Source organism: Podarcis muralis, chromosome 9 (assembly GCF_964188315.1).
Source record: "Podarcis muralis chromosome 9, rPodMur119.hap1.1, whole genome shotgun sequence".
Classification (NCBI taxonomy): Eukaryota; Metazoa; Chordata; class Lepidosauria; order Squamata; family Lacertidae; genus Podarcis; species Podarcis muralis.
The window spans coordinates 9,875,993-9,899,069 of NC_135663.1; the positions used below are offsets into that span (position 1 = coordinate 9,875,993).

General features: G+C 44.9%; 1 protein-coding gene and 1 non-coding gene across 5 annotated transcripts in view; one reads left to right on the plus strand and one right to left on the minus strand.

Annotated features, from left to right (window-relative positions):
* The window catches only part of SLC4A4 (solute carrier family 4 member 4), a 204,226-nt gene that overhangs the window by 106,230 nt on the left and 74,919 nt on the right, over nt 1–23,077 (minus strand). The window lies entirely within an intron of this gene.
* TRNAI-GAU (transfer RNA isoleucine (anticodon GAU)) lies at nt 5,275–5,348 on the plus strand. Its single transcript has one exon. It is a non-coding gene; the product is annotated as a tRNA-Ile (tRNA).

Sequence of the window (23,077 nt, forward strand, 5' to 3'; positions counted from 1 at the left end):
GTCCAGCTAGTGAAGAGTCACAGATGTCTCCCCCTCCTGCTGAACAAGCTCCTTTCCCCAGTGGTCTCCCAGAACCAGAAGAGGCATGGAAAGGGAGGAGAAGACATTGGCGATGTACAGGCACAGTCTCTGTTTGCTTGGGGGGGGGGGGACCCTGGAAAGGAGGCATCTGTGGGGAAGTGGGGGCCTTCAGTCTTAGAAACTGTTTCATGGGGCAAGACCAGCGGAGATGAGTTGCTGTGCTCATTAGGCCTGACACTGCTCTGCAGACCCTGTTTTTGCTGATAAGGAGTTAACTCCAACTTGCACAGTGTGATTTACTCCTGGCTCGCTCCTGACACAGCCTGATGCAACTTCTCCTTTGCACCACTTTGGCTGAAGACAGATAGACAGATAGACAGATAGATGGCATGGAAGGATTTAATAAATGCACTACAACACACAGGAAGAGAAAACAAATTACGCATTGGTTACAGTCTTGAAGATAACAGCACAGGGTTAAATTTGGTGACTACTGAGAGGCTCCAGCGATGCCAGAAAAACGGGTGACCTAAAGTCCTATTCAATGGCCTCCTTTGGGCAAGAGGAACGGAGAGTTCTGCTAAAAAGGCAACCTGGACAGCTCTAGAGGAAGTGCTTGGCATCGTTTAACTGTGACTCTTTCAGGCCACTTTAATGAATGGTGGAAACTGTCTCCAAAAGCTGAATGAGATCTGTACATCCTCTCCTCTCTCCCCTAAACAGTCTATGTTTATTATCACTTTGTGCACTATTCTAAATTCCCCTCTCTGAAAACAATATTTCATTTTGCAACCTGCAATATCCCAAAGGCCAAAATTAGGGGAACGAACACACATAGGGAAAAACAAAGAACCTGGCTATATTCTTAAAGCAAGATGGATGCATCAAACAGAAAAAACTCATAGAAAAGATATTCTGTAGAATTCGGAGGGGGGATGGTGAGCAGGGCCTCAAAAGCTTTGGCTAGTAGGAAGGTGTTTGAGGACAGGGAGTGCTGAGGGTTATGCCACACAAACAAAAATTAGAGGGCAATATATCCTGTGAACAGAAACAAGGTAGATAGGAAGTTGTCTTGTGCCAAATGAGTTCATCTAGCTTAGCATTGTCTACACTTTTCTGACAAGAGACCTGCTTGGAGATGCCAGAGGTTGGATCTGGGGCCTTCTGCATTCAAAGCATGTGCAGCTCTTCCCCTGAAGTAGTACATCTGAATCTAATGAGTGGTGCAGGGGTTTCATTTGGAAACAGGAGAGGGGTTTCATGTCCAGATGCACATATACAATTAAAGTCTCCCAATATGGAAAAGTCTGCATGGCAAGAGGAGGAGGAGGAGGAGGAGGAGGAGGAGGAGGAGGAGGAGGAGAAGAAGAAGAAGAAGAAGAAGAAGAAGAAGAAGAAGAAGAAGAAGAAGAAGAAGAAGAAGGTGGTTAAGCTTTCAAGATGTGCAGAAAGCTTTTCTTTTCTTTTTAGACAGCACAGGGGAACCTTCAAACAAGTTAAATAATAGATAAACCAATACCCTATGTAGAATGTAGGGTCTATGTAAAAACGTCAGATCTGATGGAGGACACATTGTGTTCCTTCTGGGGTACTTCAGCCACCTTTGGTCCCCACCCTGCATTCTGTTCTCAGGTGTGGGTCATAGAATCATAGAATTATAGAGCTGGAAGGGACCACAAGGATCATGTAGTCTAACCCCCTGCAATGCAGGAATCTTTCACCCAACATGGGGCTCAAACCCACAGCCATGAGATTAAGCTCTACTGACTGAGCCGTTGGCATGCAACAGCAGCCACACCCTGGGAAATGGCTTCTACTGGCTGGCTAAACCAAGTGAGGGTAGCTGATGGGTTGTGAACCCTCAGTGAGTTAGGGAGGGACTTCCCCTGCATGTGAAAACAAGCTCTGGGAGATTGAGCGGGTGAGACCAATAGTGGGTCCAACGGTGAAGAAGGTGGTTTCTGCATGTGCAGAAGTGAGGGGCAGATGGGGCTTGTCAACCTGGGAAGGCAGCCCATCTAAGAGAAGGAAAACTGATCCTTAACCTCTGCTGCCATGTGGGATATCTTTGCGAGAAGAAAAGGCTAAGGAGAAAACCCTACACAAATCCAGAGTGAAGTCCTAAGGTAGTCTTGTACACCTCCTTCCAGCAACTCTTGCAGCCAAGCTGGTGCTGAACATATAGCTCTGCTTTCCTTTGGACCACATCAGCAAGGTTGAGAGGAAGGTCCTGTCGTCTGGGCAGCTCAGGACTTCTATACACACTGCCAGCCTTGCGCCCCAGGGAGGTCACTTCAGTGCTGCTAGCAAAGTGGTTTTACTTCACCCCCAGAGGCGCACTCCATTGTCTCTTGAAATAGATGTATGCCAACAACTGCAACACCTTGCATTTCACAGTCTTTTGTTATACTATTCATGAATGTGTGTTGAAGCATTTTAGCTCATTAAAACCAGGGCTTTCTTTCAGGAGGAACTCATAGGTCCACGTACCTACAGGACCGCCTCTCCTGGTATGCCCTGCGGAGGACCTTAAGGTCCACAAATGACAGCACTTTGGAGGTCCCAAGCCGCAAGATGGTTAGATTGGTCTCAGCTAGGGCCAGGGTCTTTTCAGTACTGGCCCCAACTTGGTGGAACACTCTGTCACAAGAGACTAGGGCCCTGCGGGACTTGACATCTTTCTGCAGGGCCTGCAAGATGGAGCTGTTCCACCAGGCCTTTGGTTTGGACTCAGTCTGACCCTTATGTTTCCCTCCCCTTATGGTTTTGATCTATGGGCTACTTTTAAAATGAGGCTGCATTTTAAATTGCATTTTAACCCTTATTTTAAATTGGGGTTTTTTTCCCTATTATGTTTTTACTGTAATTTTACTGGTGTTAGCCGCCCTGAGCCCAGCTCTGGCCGGGAAGGGCGGGGTATAAAGAAAATTTATTATTAATATTATTATTATTATAAATTGGTTCCAGCACGTCTCCATTGCCATTCTAAGAAAGCGAAGGTGGTGTTCATAGCGAGTTCTAGCACCTCTTTTTCTAGCTAAATAGCACTGGTTAAAACTAACGCTACAATGAAACTGCTAACCTTCAAGGTAGAATTAGTCAACAGGATACCTCTTGGATCCCAGCTCCCACCCGCCACAGACCACATGGACAACGGTCAGGGACGATGGGAGTTGTAGTCAAACAAATTGGCAACTTCCGCTTAAAGCTGTCAGCAAGAGACTTGCTTTTGTTTTTGCTGACAGACAGACAGGCACAGCTTTCCCCTCTGGAATTCGTCACCCTGCCAAAGCAAAAGATCAGCGCCGCGCACCATTAAATTTGGGCAGCAATACACACCTCCTAATTAATTAATTGCTTTGCACATTTGTGAAGGGTTTGTCAAGTGGCAGACAGAGCCCCCGGTTCATCTGTTCCCCTGTTAATGAGGCATCACATGAAAAGAAGCCCACACCGTTTGGCTGCCACTCCAGAAATGATTTTTAAAAATCTTTTCAGCAAGCCTAGATTCCGGACATTCAGCTGCATCCAACATTAATCAGAGTCAAAACAGACCCTCCCTTTGAGATAAACAGCCACAGCTAGCTTACACCTATTAATTTCAATGGGTCAACTCTGAGCAGAAATTACTTGGATGTAGTCTACATAATTTAGTTACGTACACTTTCGTTATGTATCTGTATTGGATTTGAATTGACTATGTATGTACTGCTGCTCTTTCAAACTGCAGATAGACAGATGTACTGTATAGACATTTAGGGAGTTACAGTTTTTATATGTGAAACTATTTTAACTGTTTTTACATGAGCAACAGTTCTAGGTATGTTTTTACTGTACTGTAAATCGTTTTGGGATACTTCATGCGAAGTAATTCATAAACGGAACAGCGGCAACAGCACTTGTTTTGAAATTCAGGAAATTTTATCTGTATAACATTGATAAATATTCTACTGTCTTGTGGTGTTCCCAAGACACTATTATGAAAATATTTAAAATTCTTTCCCTGTTGCTAATGGGAAATGTACCTTGTCCTGACCTCCAAGGCTGATATAGTCCATTTCATGACTATTTTTTTAATAAGCTCGCTGCATCGAAGCAAAGTCTCATTTAGGTGTGGTTTATGCATGCAAAGAACTCTTACGTTCCATCACCCATCGGTTAGCTCTAAGTGGTGCTCATTTCCTTTCTCTTAGAAGGAAGAGCTGTGGTTCAGTGGTAGAACATCTGCTTTCCATGCAGAAGATCCCAAATAGGACCAGAGGCCCTGCCTGAAACCCTGGGCAGATGCTGTCAGTCAGTGCTGGCGATACTGGGCTAGATGGACCAAAAGCCATAGCACAGCTTGCTATGTTCCTACATATTTTTATATTCTGTTTAATTCCATGCTGAAAACTTTTCTGGTGCTCTTTTCTGGTGCTGCTATGTGTCCTGAGGCTACGGCATGGAGTGGGCTGTTCTTGAAATGCTGTGTGGAGCTCAAAACTAATGGGGCTCTCATCTAAATGATGGGTTCCTTCCTGTGCCAATGCAATCTACCCCCCACCCACCCACACCTAAAATTAAGCTTTTTTCTGCAATCACAGCTCAGTGGGAAAGAAAAATGCTGCTAGGAGTGCAACACGTGCTCCTAAATTTAATAACCCCAACTTTAGCTCTGAGTGGTTTGGCGCAATGTGCTCTTACCACCCGAAGGCGGCCCTTGAGTTCTAAATGAAATGAAATAAATCTGTTCCCCAACTACAGTTCAAATGAAATAGTGACATTTCGGTTGTTGAACATGAGAGAAACAAATCAAGTTCAAGATCCACTCCTTTCCACACAATTTATTCCCAGCTCTCCCAATCGATTGTTGCATAAAGCTCTTTCGTCTGATCCACATGTTTTAGTTTTGCTACCTAATTTCACCCAGGAGGTAGGAAAATGCCCCAAAATGAACCAGGCCTTAAGGAACTTAGGAAAACCTAAGAAGACCAAAGGGCACCGCATCTTGTTCTCACAGTTGCCAACGGAAAGCCCAGACGCAAGACATGAGCACAGCAGATTTCTTTCCCCATCTGAAATTCTCAACAACTGGTTTCAAAACGAGCTCCAAAAACTCTCAGAGGAACAGAACAAAGATGGTGAACATAATTTGTTTGCAATGCTGTGCTGTGTACCAGGTAGTATAGTCTCTGGTTAGCCATGACAGCTTCAGAAGCCTTACTTATCACTTCTTACTAGAACCTTTGAAGCAGAGATGCAAAGGACTGAGCACTCCCAATAGCTCAGCTGGTTAGAGCATGGTGCTGATAACGCCAAGGTTGCAGGTTCAATCCCTGCATGGGACAACTGCATATTCCTGCGTTGCAGGGGCTTGGACTAGATGATCTTGAGGATCCCTTCCAACTCAACAGTTCTATGGGAAGCATATGCTCTTGCATGGGCTGTGGCATATCCCTCACCAAACTACATGGATGATTGAACTCAATGATCTTCAGAAGGGGTAGGCAGTTGCTAAGATAAGCAAGGTCTCTAGATGATACTCTGATGCACACACTGTATGCATATAGATTCATTCATAAAAAACAAAAACCACTGGAATTGTTGTTGTTGTTGTTGTTGCTGTTGTTGTTTTACATCCTGCCCATCTGAGTGGCTTCCAGCGCATATAAAACATAGGGCTGCCTTCAGATGTCTTCTAAAAGTTTGAAGCTCTTCGTCTCCTTGACATCTGATGGGAGGGCGTTCCACAGGGAAGGAAATTTCTCAGTGCCCGCCATTGCTCTGTACTCACACTACATCCAGGTGAACAATGAAAAAGGAACCAAGTGTGCTCAATTCCCTGGTATCATCTGCCTCCATTCATTAAGAAAAAACAAAGAGGCCTTGGTGACCTTTGGGTAGGAGCAGCCAATTAATAGTTCCTGACGGACAGCGTTTCCTCTTCTACAGTTGTTGTGATGGGGAGGGGGAGACCCTGAGGCGCTCTGTGCTTTGAATGAGGGCAGGTCCCTGAATGACAGCTCTCTGTTCTGCCTGAGCTCATTAGTGCGGATTCAGAAAGGTAGGCTAGCGAGGTGCCAAACAGCAGGTGTGGCAGCAAAATGTCAGCGCCAGAAATAAGCAACTCTGGGAGAAAAAGAGAAGCAGAGATGAAAAGGGGAACAATCAGATGGAACCAAAAAACAGGCCAAGAAACCAAAACAACGGACAGGAAAAGAAAAAAGAAAGAAAGAAGAGAGAAACAAATCTGTAAAGAAAAATGGTTTGCAAATGTTGTCCTCAGTTTTTGCCTTGAGGTACATAAAGCAGATCCTGAGGATTAACGGTTGATTCTGCCAAAAGGGAGACCAGGAAGGATCCAAACAGCAGGTGCTGCAGCCAAATGTCAGCGTCAAAATAAGCAAACTCTGGGAGAGGAAGAGAAGCTGAGATTAAAGGAGGCTGCTTGTGGATTAGGCCTAAGTGGAAAAGAAATAAATATATGCAGGATGAAGAAGATTCTGAAGCGTTGTGCAAACAGCTTACATGAACACAGGAAGCAGCCTTGCACAAAGTCAGAGGTCTGGCCCATCTAGCAGGGTACAGTGCTACCTCAGGTTAAGAACTTAATTCGTTCTGGAGGTCCGTTCTTAAGTTGAAACTGTTCTTAACCTGAAGCACCACTTTAGCTAATGGGGCCTCCCACTACGGCTGCACCGCCACCGCGCAGTTTCTGTTCTCATCCTGAAGAAAAGTTCTTAACCCAAGGTACTATTTCTGGGTTAGCGGAGTCTGTAACCTGAAGCGTCTGTAACCCGAGGTACCACTGTACTGTCAACAAAGACTGGCAGTTGCTCTCCAGGACAGCTCCTATCCCTAACTACTGCAGAAAAGCCAAGGATTGAGCACTCCTTACACCTTTGGCATCCCTTTCCAGTGTGAGAAGACAGAGGGGAAGAACAAGAAGAACGCAAGAAGAACCTGCTGTTTATACAATGGACAATGGCTCATCTAGTCCAGCATCCCGTTACAATGGCCAACCAAATGCCCAAATGTGGGAAACCCCTAGTAGGACGTGAGCACAAGAGCACTCTCCCCTGATAGCCTCGTCCTCCATGAGTAGCCACTGATAGTGTTTTCGTCCATGAAACCATGTTTTATTATGGCTTTTCTTGCAGATCTGCCAAAAGAGAGCTTGCATCCCAGCCGCAGATGTGGCCATGGTCAATGCACACATGAACAATTGCACACTCAGTAGAGATGGGGGAACAGAGAGACGTATCTGGACCAAAAAATGGAAGGAAGCGCTCCTTCCTGTTTCTTCAAATGTCTAGACTTTCTATAAAAGGATACCTTGACAGAGGGAGAGGTAGGACTTTTCAAAAGTTAAGGAAGTTGCATTGAAGGCAAAATGACAGCTTTGTGGAACAGGTCTGGTCCTCGGGTTCACAACCCCTGCTGAGAGTCCTACGCTTATATTGATGGGAAATGAATGGGAAACAACTGGGAAATTGTTCTGTGTGAGCTGTGCCACACATAATGTTAGGATGCAACAGAAATTAAGGCTTTGGTTGTTCTGATAAAAATTACTCAGATTACTTGACATTCAAGGGCTTGTTTTATCTGTCATTCAACATTATACAACTGAACCAACAGGATATTGTGCTCTGTATTCTATCACCCCTCTAGCAATATTGATTGAACTTCAGAATTAATTATCTAACCGAGTTCAATAAGTAAGACAGATGTAACAGGTACACTGAGAAAAATGAAACTTCGGGTGTGGGTGGGGTTAGTTTCGAATGTTATCAGGCACGCATGGATGTGATGCCTCAATTAGCAAATCCTTTAAAATAAGTGCTTATAGCTCTTTTTTAAACATGGGATTATCCTTCAAACACAAAAATCTATTTTGGGGTGTGAGCAGCAAGATGTGAAGAAAACTATCCTGTGTGAGAAAGACACAGAAGCATAATGATATGCAAAACTTTTAGGAGGAAACTTTTTGAAAAGCTGGGGCTATGACAAAGCTCAGTGGATATTTTTACACACTCATCCTCTGTTTATGGTAGCAAAGAAACGAAATTCCAGGTGCAAAGCTGGTTTGGGTAAATTATAGTTATTAGAAGAACAAAACTGTGGGAAATCGTGCTTGTGCCGCTAGTGCCCTTTCTTCCGATGGGTGGAATTCAACATATCCATGTGCTCAAAATGTGATAAAAATAAGAAGTACGAGGATTAAGTGGGGCGGAGAGAAGACTTAGGGCCAAGAAGCACACCAACTAAACAGCAAACTGTCACCTTGATTTTGCTGCTTTTAGCCAACGTCTTGCAGAAGAAGCTCAATCAATATTCCTATTTTTACCAGCATTCCCTATTGTGCTAAATCAATGAGCACAACACTCATTTGCGAGCAGTCAGATAAAATAAAAGAGTGTTCTTGTAGCCCTAAATAGATCGAACAATATAACTCTGCAATACTGAGTCAAATGAGCTGTCCACCAAGCTCAGCATTATCTACATAGACTAGCAGAAGCTCCTCCAAGGTCTCAGGTCAATTTTTTCTCTCAACTCAACCTGGACATGCCAGGGATTGAACCTGGACTCTTCTGCAAATGAGGCAGATGTCTTGCCACTGAGATATGTCCTTTCCCTGAATGTTTGAGAAGCCCCTGTCCCAGCATCCCCACTGCAAGATTTTGACTCACAATAAGGCCTTTAATTTTAAATAGCATTGCTAGAGGATAGGTTCTGCAGTGAACTTGAGTTCCCCTGGCCTGTTTAGACTTACTCCCACCTAGGCAGCTGTAATACAATAAAAAACAACAACCCAAACCCATTTAATGGATTCCCCCCCCCCTCCAACCTAATTACAGTTCCACCTAAGCAAGCTTTTTCTTCTTCAAGCTCTGTTAATGAAACTTTAGCAATTACCGCTTTAAGTAATTGCATGGCATTTAGAGAAGCATTTTACAACCCATTTACATGTCATTTTCCTGGTGCTTTAAGAGTAAATTGGTGGGGGTGTTTTTGGTACGGCACTAAATAGCTTGTTAGTTATTAGTCAACAAGGTAAGGAAGAACAGCTGGGAGGTCATGTTTATGGCAATTTGGATCACATAAAGCAACAATTTGCAATTTGCAAGCCTCCAAGCTGGTACCTTCTGGATTAAGCATGGATCTTGTGATTACCCAGTAGTTGGGTGTAGAGGAGGAAGGTCATAAAGGAGAGGAATAATTTGACAAGCTTCCAGCTGAAGGAAGAAATGTGGACAACCCATTAATGGTTTCCAGTTAAGCCTTGTACAAGGGATGGAATAGGAAGAAAAATAGGGGAACTTAGGAGAAACATAGTTTTAAATAGACTCAACATAAATGGAGGAAAGCAAAAGAAATAAGGCCTACATTATGCCATACAAGTAACAAAATGGATGAATGAAAAGAAAGAAAGAAGAGGTTTAAGACAGACTTTCAGTATTGTGCCCCATCACAAATGTACTGGTGAGTTTTGATTATTTATTTTAAAGTTGTTGGGGGTGGATTTTAGAACAGAAAGGGAAGAATACAGAAAATGTGTGGGCTTTCTCCCAAATTCACTGAAATCCATGAAGGTGTACCCAATTGTGGCTAAAGTCAGATTTTGGTGTTATTCAAAGCACTGCCCAAAAAAAAAAAATTGGGCACCTTGAATATTGGGATCTTACTTATACCCAGAGAGAGAGAGAGAGAGAGAGAGAGAGGTGTGGATGCTATATGGGGAGATGACTGTGGCAGGGGAACATTACAAAACTTTTTGAAGTCCGGTGTAGCAAAGAGAACTCCAGTTATATCAGCTTGTAGATCTTCCAGGAATTCCTGACAGAATTACACAGTTCAACTTCTGTCTGTTCTGCACAGTTCAAAGCACAGGAGCTGAGAAGCAAGATATTCAACAAGACTTTAGCCCACTGCCAAGCAACTTGCTGGAACTCACAAGGGTCTCTTTGTCTTAGATCACCCCACCAACCGTTTCTGAACACATGGGAAATTGGGAGGCGGGGAATACCCGTCTGCAGAGGGGCAACTAAGCCGAGCTGCTTGGCAGTGCTGGATCCCAAAGTCATTCGGTCAGTTGAACCCAGGCAAATTTTCAATATGCATTGGATCCTGCACACAGCTCTCTGCTGCTCCTAAAAACTAGTCTTTTTTGTCTTTAACGGGGGATTGTGTGGGGGAGCATATTTCTCCAGCTAATACCTTAAAATCCAGATAATCGTTTAAAAAAAGCAAATCTGTAAGTACCCAATGTATGTTAATTGCTCGTTTTCTTCTCTTGTTGGCACGTCATCAAGAGTTTACATTAATATGCCTATAATAGGGATGAAATAAGACCTCAACAGTTATTGAAATTCCCACGTTTTATTTTGTGGAGGGGGGCAGCTCCTTGCCGAAGACCACACAGTGAAATAGTTGATGTCACAGGCTTTAAAAAATAATAATAATAATAATCCAATGACACAATGTTGAGGTTCAGCCTTGCGATCTGCGGACAAACAGGTTAGTGCAAACATAACTATTTTATCATTAATGGTGGTTTGTTAATCCACAGCTAGCTACAGAAATGTAGTTTCTTCTCCTCCCACGGCACAAATTTCCCCCTCTTGTGCTCAGGTCCTGATTAAGGGTTTTCTGCAGGCATCTGGTTAACCACAGCGAAAACAGGATGCTGGACTTGGTTGTCAATTGGCCTGTTCCACCAAGCATTCCTTATGCCCTTATCCCTAGGGCAGATATCTTGGCTTAATAAACCCAAGATTCAGATGAACCTGTTGCCTACACATGCAGCCACTTTGCTGCTCCCTCTGTAGTGAGAGAAAGCCAAGAAGCCACCAACTAACCACAGTTTCTAAACTGAGAACACATGGTTACCAGCTTCAGAACAAGTCAGTACATCAAACCATGGTTTAATATCCTGGCTCGTTCTGAAGCTGGCAATCATAGTAATGGTTAGTGACAAAACAGGAAACTTTGGTTAATTAGAGATTTCCTAGCTCAGAATCCTGGGATGCGGGTGGTGCTGTGGTCTAAACCACTGAGGCTAGGGCTTGCCGATCAGAAGGTCAGCAGTTTGAATCCCCGTGATGGGGTGAGCTCCCGTTGCTCGGTCCTAACTCCTGCCAACCTAGCAGTTCGAAAGCACATCAAAGTGCAAGTAGATAAATAGGTACCACTCTGGTGGGAAGGTAAACGGCGTTTCTGTGCACTGCTCTGGTTTCGCCAGAAGCGGCTTAGTCATGCTAGCCACATGACCCAGAAAAACTGTCTAGGGACAAACGTCTGCTCCCTCGGCCAGTAAAGCGAAATGAGCACTGCAACCCTAGAGTTGTTCGCGACTGGACTTAACTGTCGGGGGTCCTTTTTCCAGTTCAGAATCCTAGAATGGTTACCGATGCTGCAAAGGGAGGACCAAAGGTCCATTCATATCTCAGATTATTAAGGTGAGGAGCAATCGACTGGATGTAGCTATTGAAGGTCACCTAGCGGCTGATACACGCAAACCCACTTCCAGCAACAAACGAAGGCTGTGAAGTGACAAGTTTTCAATGCCTGGGCAAGCTGCACATTGTCAAGACTGCAAAGTGTTCCTGAAAGCAAAACAAAAAAGGGAGAGAAGCAAAGACAATTTTCTTCTCCAGTGGTTTATGAAGGTGCCATGGAGGTAAAGCACTGAACCTTCTCGTGGATGCACTGCAACACAATAATTGCTTTAGGAAGGTCAGACAAGCTGCATCCAAGAGAAAGTCCTTATTCAACAAAAACGGGAATGAGTGCGCTGGACATGTGACAGCCCAAGGAGATACACTGGCTAGGAATTTAGGGGTGTGTGGCTTCCTTCAGGAAAGCAGCTTAAAAGCCCAGAGAACCAAAGGCAGCTTTTCAGATGGAGCAATTGTGCTGGAAAACATGTGCACCTACAGTGCTCTGACATCCACCAGACACATGCAGCATATACCATATTTTTTGCTCTATAAGACTCACTTTTTCCCTCCTAAAAAGTAAGGGGAAATGTGTGTGCGTCTTATGGAGCGAATGCAGGCTGCGCAGCTATCCCAGAAGCCAGAACAGCAAGAGGGATTGCTGCTTTCACTGCGCAGCGACCCCTCTTGCTGTTCTGGCTTCTGAGATTCAGAATATTTTTTTTCTTGTTTTCCTCCTCCAAAAACTAGGTGCGTCTTGTGGTCTGGTGCATATTATAGAGCAAAAAATACGGTAGTTCTGCATTTATTTTTGGATCAATGTTCTACAGCCTTTAGCCCCCAAATGTTGTTGGACTACCACTCCCATCATCCTCAGTTAGCTTTGCCAATGGTCAGGGATGATGGGAGTTGTAGTCCAACACCACCTAAGGAACCAAGATTGAAGGACACTGTTCTAGATGCTAATGCTAACTGGTCTCTGCCCTTCCCTGATATGTTTTTAATCATTTAATACGCTTCTTTCTCACCCATTGGTGAAAGACTGGGGGTGGCATATACAATGTCCCCAGGTGGTCTCCTACACTAAGCATTCATTATGTCTGCACTATATAAATGACAGAACATGTCAGGAAAGCAATGGGTATCTATCATGTTCTGAAGGGCACGTGATGATGAACCCATAGAAGTTTCACTCAATGGCAGAATCTGCTGTCCAGCACAGAACTGTGCATACGACTAACTTCAGCTTTTTAATCTAAAAAAAAAAATGCATGTTTCTAGACCCTGTGACTGACAGTATCAACAGGCATTGCCCCTATATGTGCAAAAGTCAGACAGGGCCTGGGCAGGACTTTCTGTGGTCATGGAAAATGGGTCTCTCTCATCCTTTCATTCCTTCAGTCTAAGAAAAAAACATTCCACATTCTTTGAAATCATCAGCGATGATTTGTGTAAAAATGTTCAAAACAGTCACAAGATGCAAATGTACTATATGAATTGAGTGTTCGCAAAGTACACACATAGTGCTCTTCAATTGTTCAAAGGGCCTTTCATGCAATCTTAGTAATCTTTACGAAGAGCCCTGTAAAGTAGACTCCTTTGATTATCCTCATTCTGAGACTGGAAGACTAATGACTTAGCTTACCTGTACCCAAAGAGCTTGCCATTCAGGTGCAATGTGAACCAACCATTCCCCATCTCACACAAGCCCAATTTGGTTAGCCAATGTTTGTTCCCTTTTTTTAAGCCCACAGGTAGAATCATAACTAAGGGCCAGGGGAATTCAATTCAACCCAAATTCATATTCCCCCTCCTCACAACTCCCCAAATGCTACTCATTAACCACAGATGATGCTGCAGTATGCCTAGGGCTGAGTCAAGAGCTCAGGGCAGAATTTTCAAGGCAAACTATTGGAGGAGTAATTGCAGGAGAGAGGAAAACCATGTTGCAATTCCCTCCAGCTCCCACTTTCCACTGCAGCTAGTTCTGCTAGCACCCTCCCCAAAAGTTACCTATTCACAAGGGTATTTGTGGGGCAATCCTGCCCCCCAGCAGTCAGAAGACTTGCCACCAGTAACCTCCCTTTCACACACACAACTGAAAATCCCTGATATGCCCCTGCCCATTCTCACTGACTGCCAATAGTGTGCAGAGAGGGACATTCAAGGTTCAAGCTTTGTTTACTTGCTCATTCCTGGTCTCCAGCGCTGCCTTGAGGATACTGGCAATGATTCTAATTACATCTTCTTTCTCTTTTTAAAGACCCAAGTTGATGCTGAGGAGCAGGCCTTTTGGAACAGGAAGGGGGTGAAGCCACACTGCATCAGCATTCTTGAGCCCAAACCAGAAAAAGCAGCCAGTGTTTCCAGGTAACTACAATCTTTTTAGGGATGCGGGTGGTGCTGTGGGTTAAACCACAGAGCCTAGGACTTGCCGATCAGAAGGTCAGCGGTTCGAATCCCCGCGACGGGGTGAGCTCCCGTTGCTCAGTCCCTGCTCCTGCCAACCTAGCAGTTCAAAAGCACATCAAAGTGCAAGTAGATAAATAGGTACCACTCCAGTGGGAAGGTAAATGGTGTTTCCGTGCACTGCTCTGGTTCGCCAGAAGCAGCTTAGTCATGCTGGCCACATGACCCGGAAGCTGTACACCGGCTCCCTCGGCCAATAAAGCGAGATGAGCGCCGCAACCCCAGAGTCGGCCACGACTGGACCTAACCGTCAGGGGTCCCTTTACCTTTACCTTTACAATCTTTTTAATAGCAACAACGAGTGCCAGTTCACACGGCCAACACAGCCCCAATGGCAGCTCTCTTCTACAGCTCCACACAGGAGAGTTGCAACAAAGAATTGCTTAGCGGATCGATTCCCAAGATTGCATGAGTCTTTACAGAGTAGGCAACCCTATACTTGAGTTTCCCTCCCCAGTGGGACTGACACCATGCAAGATCTGACAGCTGCCATGAGGAAACCAAGACTCAACAACTGGCTCTGGATCCCTGCATGGTGCTATTTCTAGAATAGTTAAGTGCACAGCTTGTACATGTCCCCTAGGTAGGGATTTCTTAGCTTGATTCAGTCACTACCGCTTTGGCACTGGTCCCCTCGTCCATTTACTTGGCTTTCACCAGAATTGCTAGGGGGTCATGAAAAGTTTGACCTTGCATAGATCTGCACATCCTGAGAATCAATGGGCTGTTGCAGGAGCAGGAGGGGGTTCCCTGGGGAGCGTCAAAACAGGAAGGTGCTGTCTCAGCTGCTTAGAACTAAATCTGAGTCCAGGTGAATTTATGTGTAGAGGCTAAATTATAACAGTGCACTGCATCACTTTAGAGCATTCAAGCTATTTAATACACAGTCGTACCTTGGATCCTGAACGCCCCGGAACTCAAACGTTTTGGCTCCCGAATGCCGCAAACCCAGAAATGATGGTTCCGGTTTGTGAACTTTTTTTGGAATCTGAACGCCCGAGGGGGCTTCCGCAGTTTCTGATTGGCTGCAGGAGCTTCATGCAACTGATCAGAAGCCACAATTTGGTTTGGGAAGTCGAACGGACTTCTCGAACGGATTCCGTTCGACTTCCAAGGTACGACTGTACATTATCTCAGTAACCAAAAGAGCAGCCTTATAAGGGGTGAGTATTATTATCCTACGTTGCAGGTGGGGAAACCGAAGCTTGGAGAGCCAGTGTGGTGTAGTGGTTAAGAGCGGTAGACTCGTAATCTGGGGAACCGAGTTCGCGTCTCCGCTCCTCCACATGCAGCTGCTGGGTGACCTTGGGCTAGTCACACTTCAGCCCCACTCACCTCACAGAGTGTTTGTTGTGAGGGAGGGAAGGGAAAGGAGAATGTTAGCCACTTTGAGACTCCTTCAGGTAGTGATAAAGGTAAGGTAAAGGTAAAGGTACCCCTGCCCGTTCGGGCCAGTCTTGCCAGACTCTAGGGTTGTGCGCTCATCTCACTCTATAGGCCAGGAGCCAGCGCTGTCTGCAGACACTTCCGGGTCACGTGGCCAGTGTGACAAGCTGCATCTGGCAAGCCAGCGCAGCACACGGAACGCCGTTTACCTTCCCACTGGTAAGCGGTCCCTATTTATCTACTTGCACCCGAAGGTGCTTTCGAACTGCTAGGTTGGCAGGCGCTGGGACCGAGCAACGGGTAGTGATAAAGCAGGATATCAAATCCAAACTCCTCCTCCTCTTCTTCTTCTTCTTCTTCTTCGAGAAGGCAGCTTGTCTAAGGGCATAATCCAAACCCTGACCCACTCTCAGCAGGTCACTGCAAAGTGTATGCTGAGCCCAGCCACTCAGAAGGTGTGGGGCAATCAGCCCTGAGGCCAACACCAGCTCCAGGCTGATGTAGTGGTCAAGCCCAGATCAGGGCCAATGATGCCACTGTGTGCCAGCAGCGAGACCAGATGGGAAAGAACCCTAAATCAGAGAACTTCCAGCTGGCACACTCAGCCACTGTGCTAACCCTCGTATGCAGTCACTAGCTGTAACTTTTAACCACCGAACCATAAGCCAAAACCACAGGTCTGATAGGGCCAAGCCACACATGAGATTAATTGACCTTAGGGGCTGCTGTGTCTCTTTCTTAATGAAAAGCAAGTGCTCAGGGCCACAGCATAGGGGAAAGGGAATGTGCTAAATAAATACAGAAGGAAAGGCAGGTGTGCACATGGCCTGTGTAGCATAGCAATGAAAAGCAACTTCCAGGCACAGCAGCGTTCAAAATTTGCCAGGCGTAAATTTTGCACCTGACTATCAGCCACTTGCGACCAAGTAAAGATGACCTGGCGGCAGGATAGCACCTGACATCTCCACCATCTGGAGGTACATTCCTGGGGATCCCTGGATCTTGACCGTGTTCAAGCACTAGCAACACATCCTGTAGAATTCTATCCGTGATACTTTTACCTGCACAATCAGAACGAATTTCAGGAACCAAAAAGTCGTATTGAAAAATACACATGGCCCCCAAATGGCAACTAGACAATCTGTTTTGGCAACAGTAACCCTGGCTTAAGGAGCCATTTGGCTAGCTTATATAGTTGAGTTTCTAAACCTGATACAGAGTAACATATGAAGCGGCCTCGAGGATCACGATAGCGCGTGCTGAAACAGGTGAGTGCTGTGGAAAATTACCACGTGTGCTGTCATTAATTTTTTTAAAGCAAGTGCATTTGTTCTTACAAGCGTACCCAATGCTGAGGTCGTGTTTTAAGAGCTATCTGGCCTTGCCCTACATGACTGTATCCTCCAAATGAGAAAACAGATGATAGCCTTATAAGATAAGGCATACTAAAACAATTACAACACAGCGTATTACTCATTGACTAAAGATATCAAAAAGCTTTCAGAGAATACCGGTTCTAACACACTGCTGTGTGTCAGTGACGAACCTTGGCTAATCCCAAATTCCCCGTGCCAACTCAGGGAACAAATTAAAGCAGCTAACTCCTAATACAGTGGTCCCTCAGGTTAAGAACTTAATTCGTTCTGGAGGTTCGTTCTTAACCTGAAACTGTTCTTAACCTGAAGCACCACTTTAGCTAATGGGGCCTCCCGCTGCCGTTGCACCACCGCTACATGATTTCTGTTCTCATCCTGAAGCAAAGTTCTTAACCCAAGGTACCATTTCTGGGTTAGCGGAGTCTGTAACCTGAAGCGTCTGTAACCTGAAGCATCTGTAACCCGAGGTACCACTGTACTGTCAAGATACCATGTGACTTCAAGCAAAAAAAAAATTCCCTAGGCATTAGGTTAGCAAAAATTCTAGCCCATCTGGGACCACCATAATATGAAGCAAATGTTTCCATAGACTTTTATGTTTCATAAAAAAAACCCATAGAGTTGGAAAGGACCCCAAGGGTCATCTAGTCCAATCCCCTGAAATGCAGGAATCTCAGCTAAAGCATCCGTGACAGGTGGCCATCCAGCCTCTGCTTCCAAACCTCCACCAGAGGAGAGTCCACAACTTCCCAAGGGAATCCATTCTGCTGGATGCCCACTCACCTCAAGACAATACTCTGCTCCTCCAGCGAATGCATTGGACAGGGCAGACAGAAACAGCTCTCAAATTAGGAAAAGCAAGGTCTTGACATCTCACGTCCTTGTGGGAAATGCAAACTGGTCAGCTGGAAAATGGCACACAACTTTCACACACCACTCTAGGCCTGGGCAATCCTAGTGCCCAAGCAGCGTGACTTGGAGAACAGCACTGGCCAGGCGAACAGTAGGATGGGAGATGCAGCTTCTTAACTGGTAGGGACCTTGATCAGCAGGAAACATAAGGTTGCCCCAGAGGCCTCCCCCCATCACCACATGAAGGAGCACTTCTAGGTGAGTGCAAAGATGAGTGGGAAGAAGTAGACATAGTTTGCAGATCACCAGCTGGCCAGATCTGCATGGGGCAACAAACCCACTTTTTATACCATAATTAACATTAACGTTTCTGCATTTCTAGTGTAGGACAAAACTAATGCTAACTATGGTATAAGAAGTGGGTTTGAAACAATTCAGCTTCATTAACCATGGTTTGAACTTTACATGTTTCAACATATCATAGTTAAAGTTAACCACATTTGTCCATGTTGGACATAAAACTAAACTGTAGTTAGTCCCCCAAAAAACAAGCAATCCTGAGCTATGGTTTAAGTGAAGGAATGGCTAACCTGTAGCCCTCCATATGTTGTTGGATGATAACTCCCATCATGGCCAACGGTCAGGAATATCAGAAGTAACAGTGCAACATTTAGCTACTTCTGGTTTATCATCATGTCCAAACCAGGCTAAGATTTTTCCTTTGTGTCTCATGAAAAGCTTTATCTGCCAATTCAAGCAGATCAAGCTTCTGGTAAAAGTACAGAAGATGGTGAAACCTCTGATCAGCTGGCAATGCTATTCCTGGTGGAAGTAGAGATATTGGTCAACTCTAAGTCATCCCTAAGTCGACAGCAAATATCGTTATTTGAATTTGGAGTTCCTGGATCATCACTCCTGAACTCACATAGGCAGCAGCAGTAGCAACAAAAATCAGTGCCAAACACAAATTGGCCCTAATTGCAAGGTTTAGTCAACCCCATAATCAGCTAAAACTATACCCGCTTCTTGTATGTGTGACTGCTGTGCTTGATCACAGAGGCATTTTCTACCAAGAAAATGACACATGAATTCAACTATAGCAGACACAGTTTCTGATTAACTTCCCTCTAGAAACAAAAACAACCGTACAAGTGTACTCAGGTATGATTATCAAGAGTTCAAGGCTAACTGGGCACACGTGCTAGATTTTTTTATCAATGAAATGTTTGCAAACTTATCAGATAAGATGCCAACATGAAATCATTTATGCTTTCCTTCCGGCATAGATCTATCCCCACTGATTCCCATTCCTGCTTATTCTTGAGTATTCCTTGAAAGCTTCAGATAGGTTAGACACATAGGACCCAGGAATGTGTTTGGTCTAGAATACACTGATTCAGGATAGAAGATTGGAGAAGACCAGAGGAGCACAAACTACTTAGGGGAGGACTGAGTGGGGGGAGGGCGCAACTGTACAAATTTGTACAAACAGTACAAATTGTGGGGTAACCAACCTGGAAACTCCAAAATGTTGCTGCATTACAACTCCCATCATCTCTGACACAATTGGCCATGCTGGCTGAGGTTGATGAGAGTTGGGGTCCAACAACATCTAAAGAGCCACAGGTTGGCCAACTGTGCTGTGAAGGAAGATCAGCAATTAACACGTGCATATTCGGGATATAGCATGCACTGTGCTCAGCTAAGGAATATATATGCAGAAAAGCCCAAAATCCCACCAGCATGGGAAAACCTTTCATGGGGAATCATCAATTCTGCTTAAAATTTAATTGCAAAATTGCTCGTATTGTATTTAAGTTGCACCACAGAGTCAAAGAGAACTTGCTTTAAAGGAGGTATGTTTGCAGCTGCAATCTCATGCTAAATGATTTGCAAAAAAAGAACTACGCACAGGCTCACATTAGTACCCTTAGGTCCATTTTCAAGAGGGTTATAAAGGCCTATTATCCAGAAAGAAAACCGAGCCCTTTTTATCACCTGTGTCTGTAAGGAATCCATCCAACTTCACACCAAAAACACAAGGAGCAAATGGAAAGGAGAGCTTCTTTTTCTTGCCCATGAGAGCATTAACCAGCAGGGTCATTTAACTTTAACAGCAGGTGGGGACATTGGCTCAGCCATGATGGAGAAAAAGAATCGACCCCAACCTAAATCTGATCCGCTGTGAAGGTTGCACCCTGCAGTGACAGTGTGTCATCACCCTAACTCCCTTTCTGCAAGGAAATGGGTTCCAAAATAACCGAAGGGCTGGTTATTTTCACACAAAATAACAGGGGGAAGTACTGGAAATCAGAGCGAGCTACAAAAGGGATCACTAGGGAAAACACTGAAATCTTACTCTCTTTCTAGAGAGAAGCATCAAAGCTATATAAAGCTCATGGTCAACTCTCCCATGAAAAGGCAGCTCTACTCATCTTTCCATCTGCTCATCATTCCAAGATCAGTTTACAGTAAGTCCTGCAAAGGATATCTTGTGAGACTGTCACTCAGACCAAATCTATAGACAATGGGGAAATGCCGCACAAAATGCACACACACACACACGCACACACACTTGGGTTTCCCTTATCAGAATATCAACACCTCTGTTTGAATCCCCAAGACTTTTCCCACAAAGTAAATATTTATGTAGAGCCAGCAATTGAGCACTCAGCAGTGCAGAAAACCCACAAGGACTGCCCTGAGATTTGTTGGTGGAAAAATCCAACAAGCGTATCTACACAAAAATTCTTTGATAGTCATGTCCCCACCACAGTAAAATCTGGAGGCTGCAATACTATGATGGGGGTCTGGGTTCTCCTACAGTGAATGCTGTTTTCAACAACAATTTCCCAGGGTTCTCTGGGGCGTGTGAGCCATGATAGTTAAACTGATATAAAACCGCAACTGGTATTTAACGTTCAGAGAGCCTTTCTATCGACTTTTCTATTAGTTTAACTCAGAGTGGTCCAAGGGCCCTCGCGGACCTTTCTGGAATCTCTTGGCAACATTTGATGCCCCCCAGAGCCCTCGCGCTGCCTTCCCAAAGCCAGGTAACTGAGGCGCTGGGCACTGGGAAGGAGACTTGAGAACTCTGTCAGTGTCCTTCCAGCTCATTCCCAAACCATAGTGAGAACTTTCCCAGCTTGGGGAACAAGCTGGGAGGACTCTAAGACTCTGACAGAGCATTGTGCTTCCTTTCCCAAAGCTTAACCGACTTTGGGAAGGCAGAGCAAGGGCTCCAGCCCCCTTGGGAAGCCAGGCATTATGTGGCCTGCAGGTTCCGTGTTGAAGTACTCTTGAGGTCCACTTGGTGTGAAAAGTTGGACCGTCCTGGTTTAACTTGTTCCCATCTCCACAAGAAAGCTCCCTGTCTAAGCTTAACCTGCCACAAGTGACTATCAGACACTGCCCAAGATCCACCCCTTGGCATATTGTGCTTACTTGAGGTCATCCTGCAGGTCACAACACATGTTGGCTTGCTAGTCTAGCCTTTAGAACAGGGGCCACCAATGTTGCGCCCTCCAGGTGTGTTGGACTACAACTCCCATCATTCCTGACCATTGGCCATGCTGGATGAAACTAATGGGAGTTGTAGTCCAGGGACATCAGGAACCTTGTTGGGTAATTATTATTGTTGTTGTTGTCATTATTTATTGAATTTATATCCTGCCCTATACCCAGGTCTCAGGGAGGTTCGGGGAATAAAATCAAAATATAAAGCCACAAAATACATAATCAAAATATCATATTTTTCGCTCTATAAGACGCCCCAGACCACAAGACGCACCTAGTTTTTGGAGGAGGAAACAAGAAAAAAAATATTCTGAATCTCAGAAGCCAGAACAGCAAGAGGGATCGCTGCGCAGTGAAAGCAGCAACCCCTCTTGCTGTTCTGGCTTCTGTGATAGCTGCGCAGCCTGCATTCGCTCCATAAGACGCACACACATTTCCCCTTACTTCTTAGGAGGGAAAAAGTGAGTCTTATGGAGCAAAAAATACGGTAACCCTGCTTTAGGCACACTGAAAGAAATCTCAAGGGCTCAGTGGTAGACTATTTATATGCAAAAGATGCTGGTTCAATCTCCAGCAGCTTGAGGGAAAAACCCTTACCCCAAACCCTGGAGAGTGCATAGACTGTACTAAGCTGCACAGAGCAATGGTCTGAGTCTGTGTAAGGCAGCTTTCTGTGTTCCACTTTGAACAACACACTTCATCTCGGGAGCAGGGGAGAAATCTGGAAGATGCAGCTGTGACTCACCCACCCCACCTGGCATTCATTATTCAGAAACTGCCTTTACTCTCGCTGTGACCCTTTCGGAAGGAAGGTATCAAACCCCTCTCAGCTTGGAGCATGGCACCTCCTTGTGCATGTTTTATCTGTTGTCTCTATGACTCAAGGCCTTCACAAACTTCCCAGGAACACCCACACTCACCTGAATCAATAAGCACACAATTATTATGATTCAGACAATGATACGGCTGTCAGCAAGGCTCTGTTCCCTTGGATGCCACTGCAAGTCACCATATCAAGGCTCCACTGTGCAAACTGTTGGTACTCCTTCTGTGCAGGGAGGGCTGAATACCCTGACATCCCCCTTTGATCAGGGAGCCCTGTCTATTGCAGAGTGCAGATTTGTTTATTTTAAAGTTATCCTGAGTTGAATGAATGTGTTGGTCTCTGGATGCATACACAGCAAACATTTAAAGCATGTGCCTTCCCCCAAGGAAGCATCGAAAGCTTGCAGAATATGCTGGGAACTGTAGCTCTGTGGAGGCAAACTATGGTTCCCCGGCTTCTGTGTCCTGGGGTTGTAATAAGTCATTGTTTTTCCATTCTGCCCTGTATCGATCACATGCAGAGCTGTTTCCATTCCACTGCGGTTTGCCTTCTACCAAAAACTATGTTAATTGTCTCGCTGTCTGTTGTGGTAGAAACACATAACTTATATCAGTGATGTAATCAATTCTGTTAATTGCGTAAGTTGCATTGCCTTATGCTATTCCACCACATTCATTTCAACACAAAGGGAACACAATGCAAAAAAAGGAAGGAGAGACATAATCAAGTTATGCATCATTTGTGGACAGAAAGCAAAAGCAACAGTGAAAGCCATTTTTGAATAGCGGCTGGATTGATTTCCGTTCCAGGTATGGGCCAAATAAGCAAAGATTTCCCATTAGGAAATAACAGATTTTGCTGCCCTTTGCCATTTTGCACCCACTGAATTCAAGCAGGGTTATTTTTATGGGAAGAGAACCCTCACTCCCCTTACCTGCTCCATCACAACATTTCTCTAATGTGTTGAACAGTCAAATATTCCAGTTCAAGCAGCAAAAGAGAACCTCGACAACTGAGGAGCCACTGCTAAGATGACCGGATACGTTCTCTAAAAAGTAGAACAGCATTTGTCCAAAAATGTGACTGCTTCCATGCTACAAAATGTTTTCTGCACACTGTGCCATACACATTATATGTCAGGTTGTTTTATTCCCAAACTCTTTGTAGAAATCAGGTCTACACACACACACACACACACACACACACACACACAC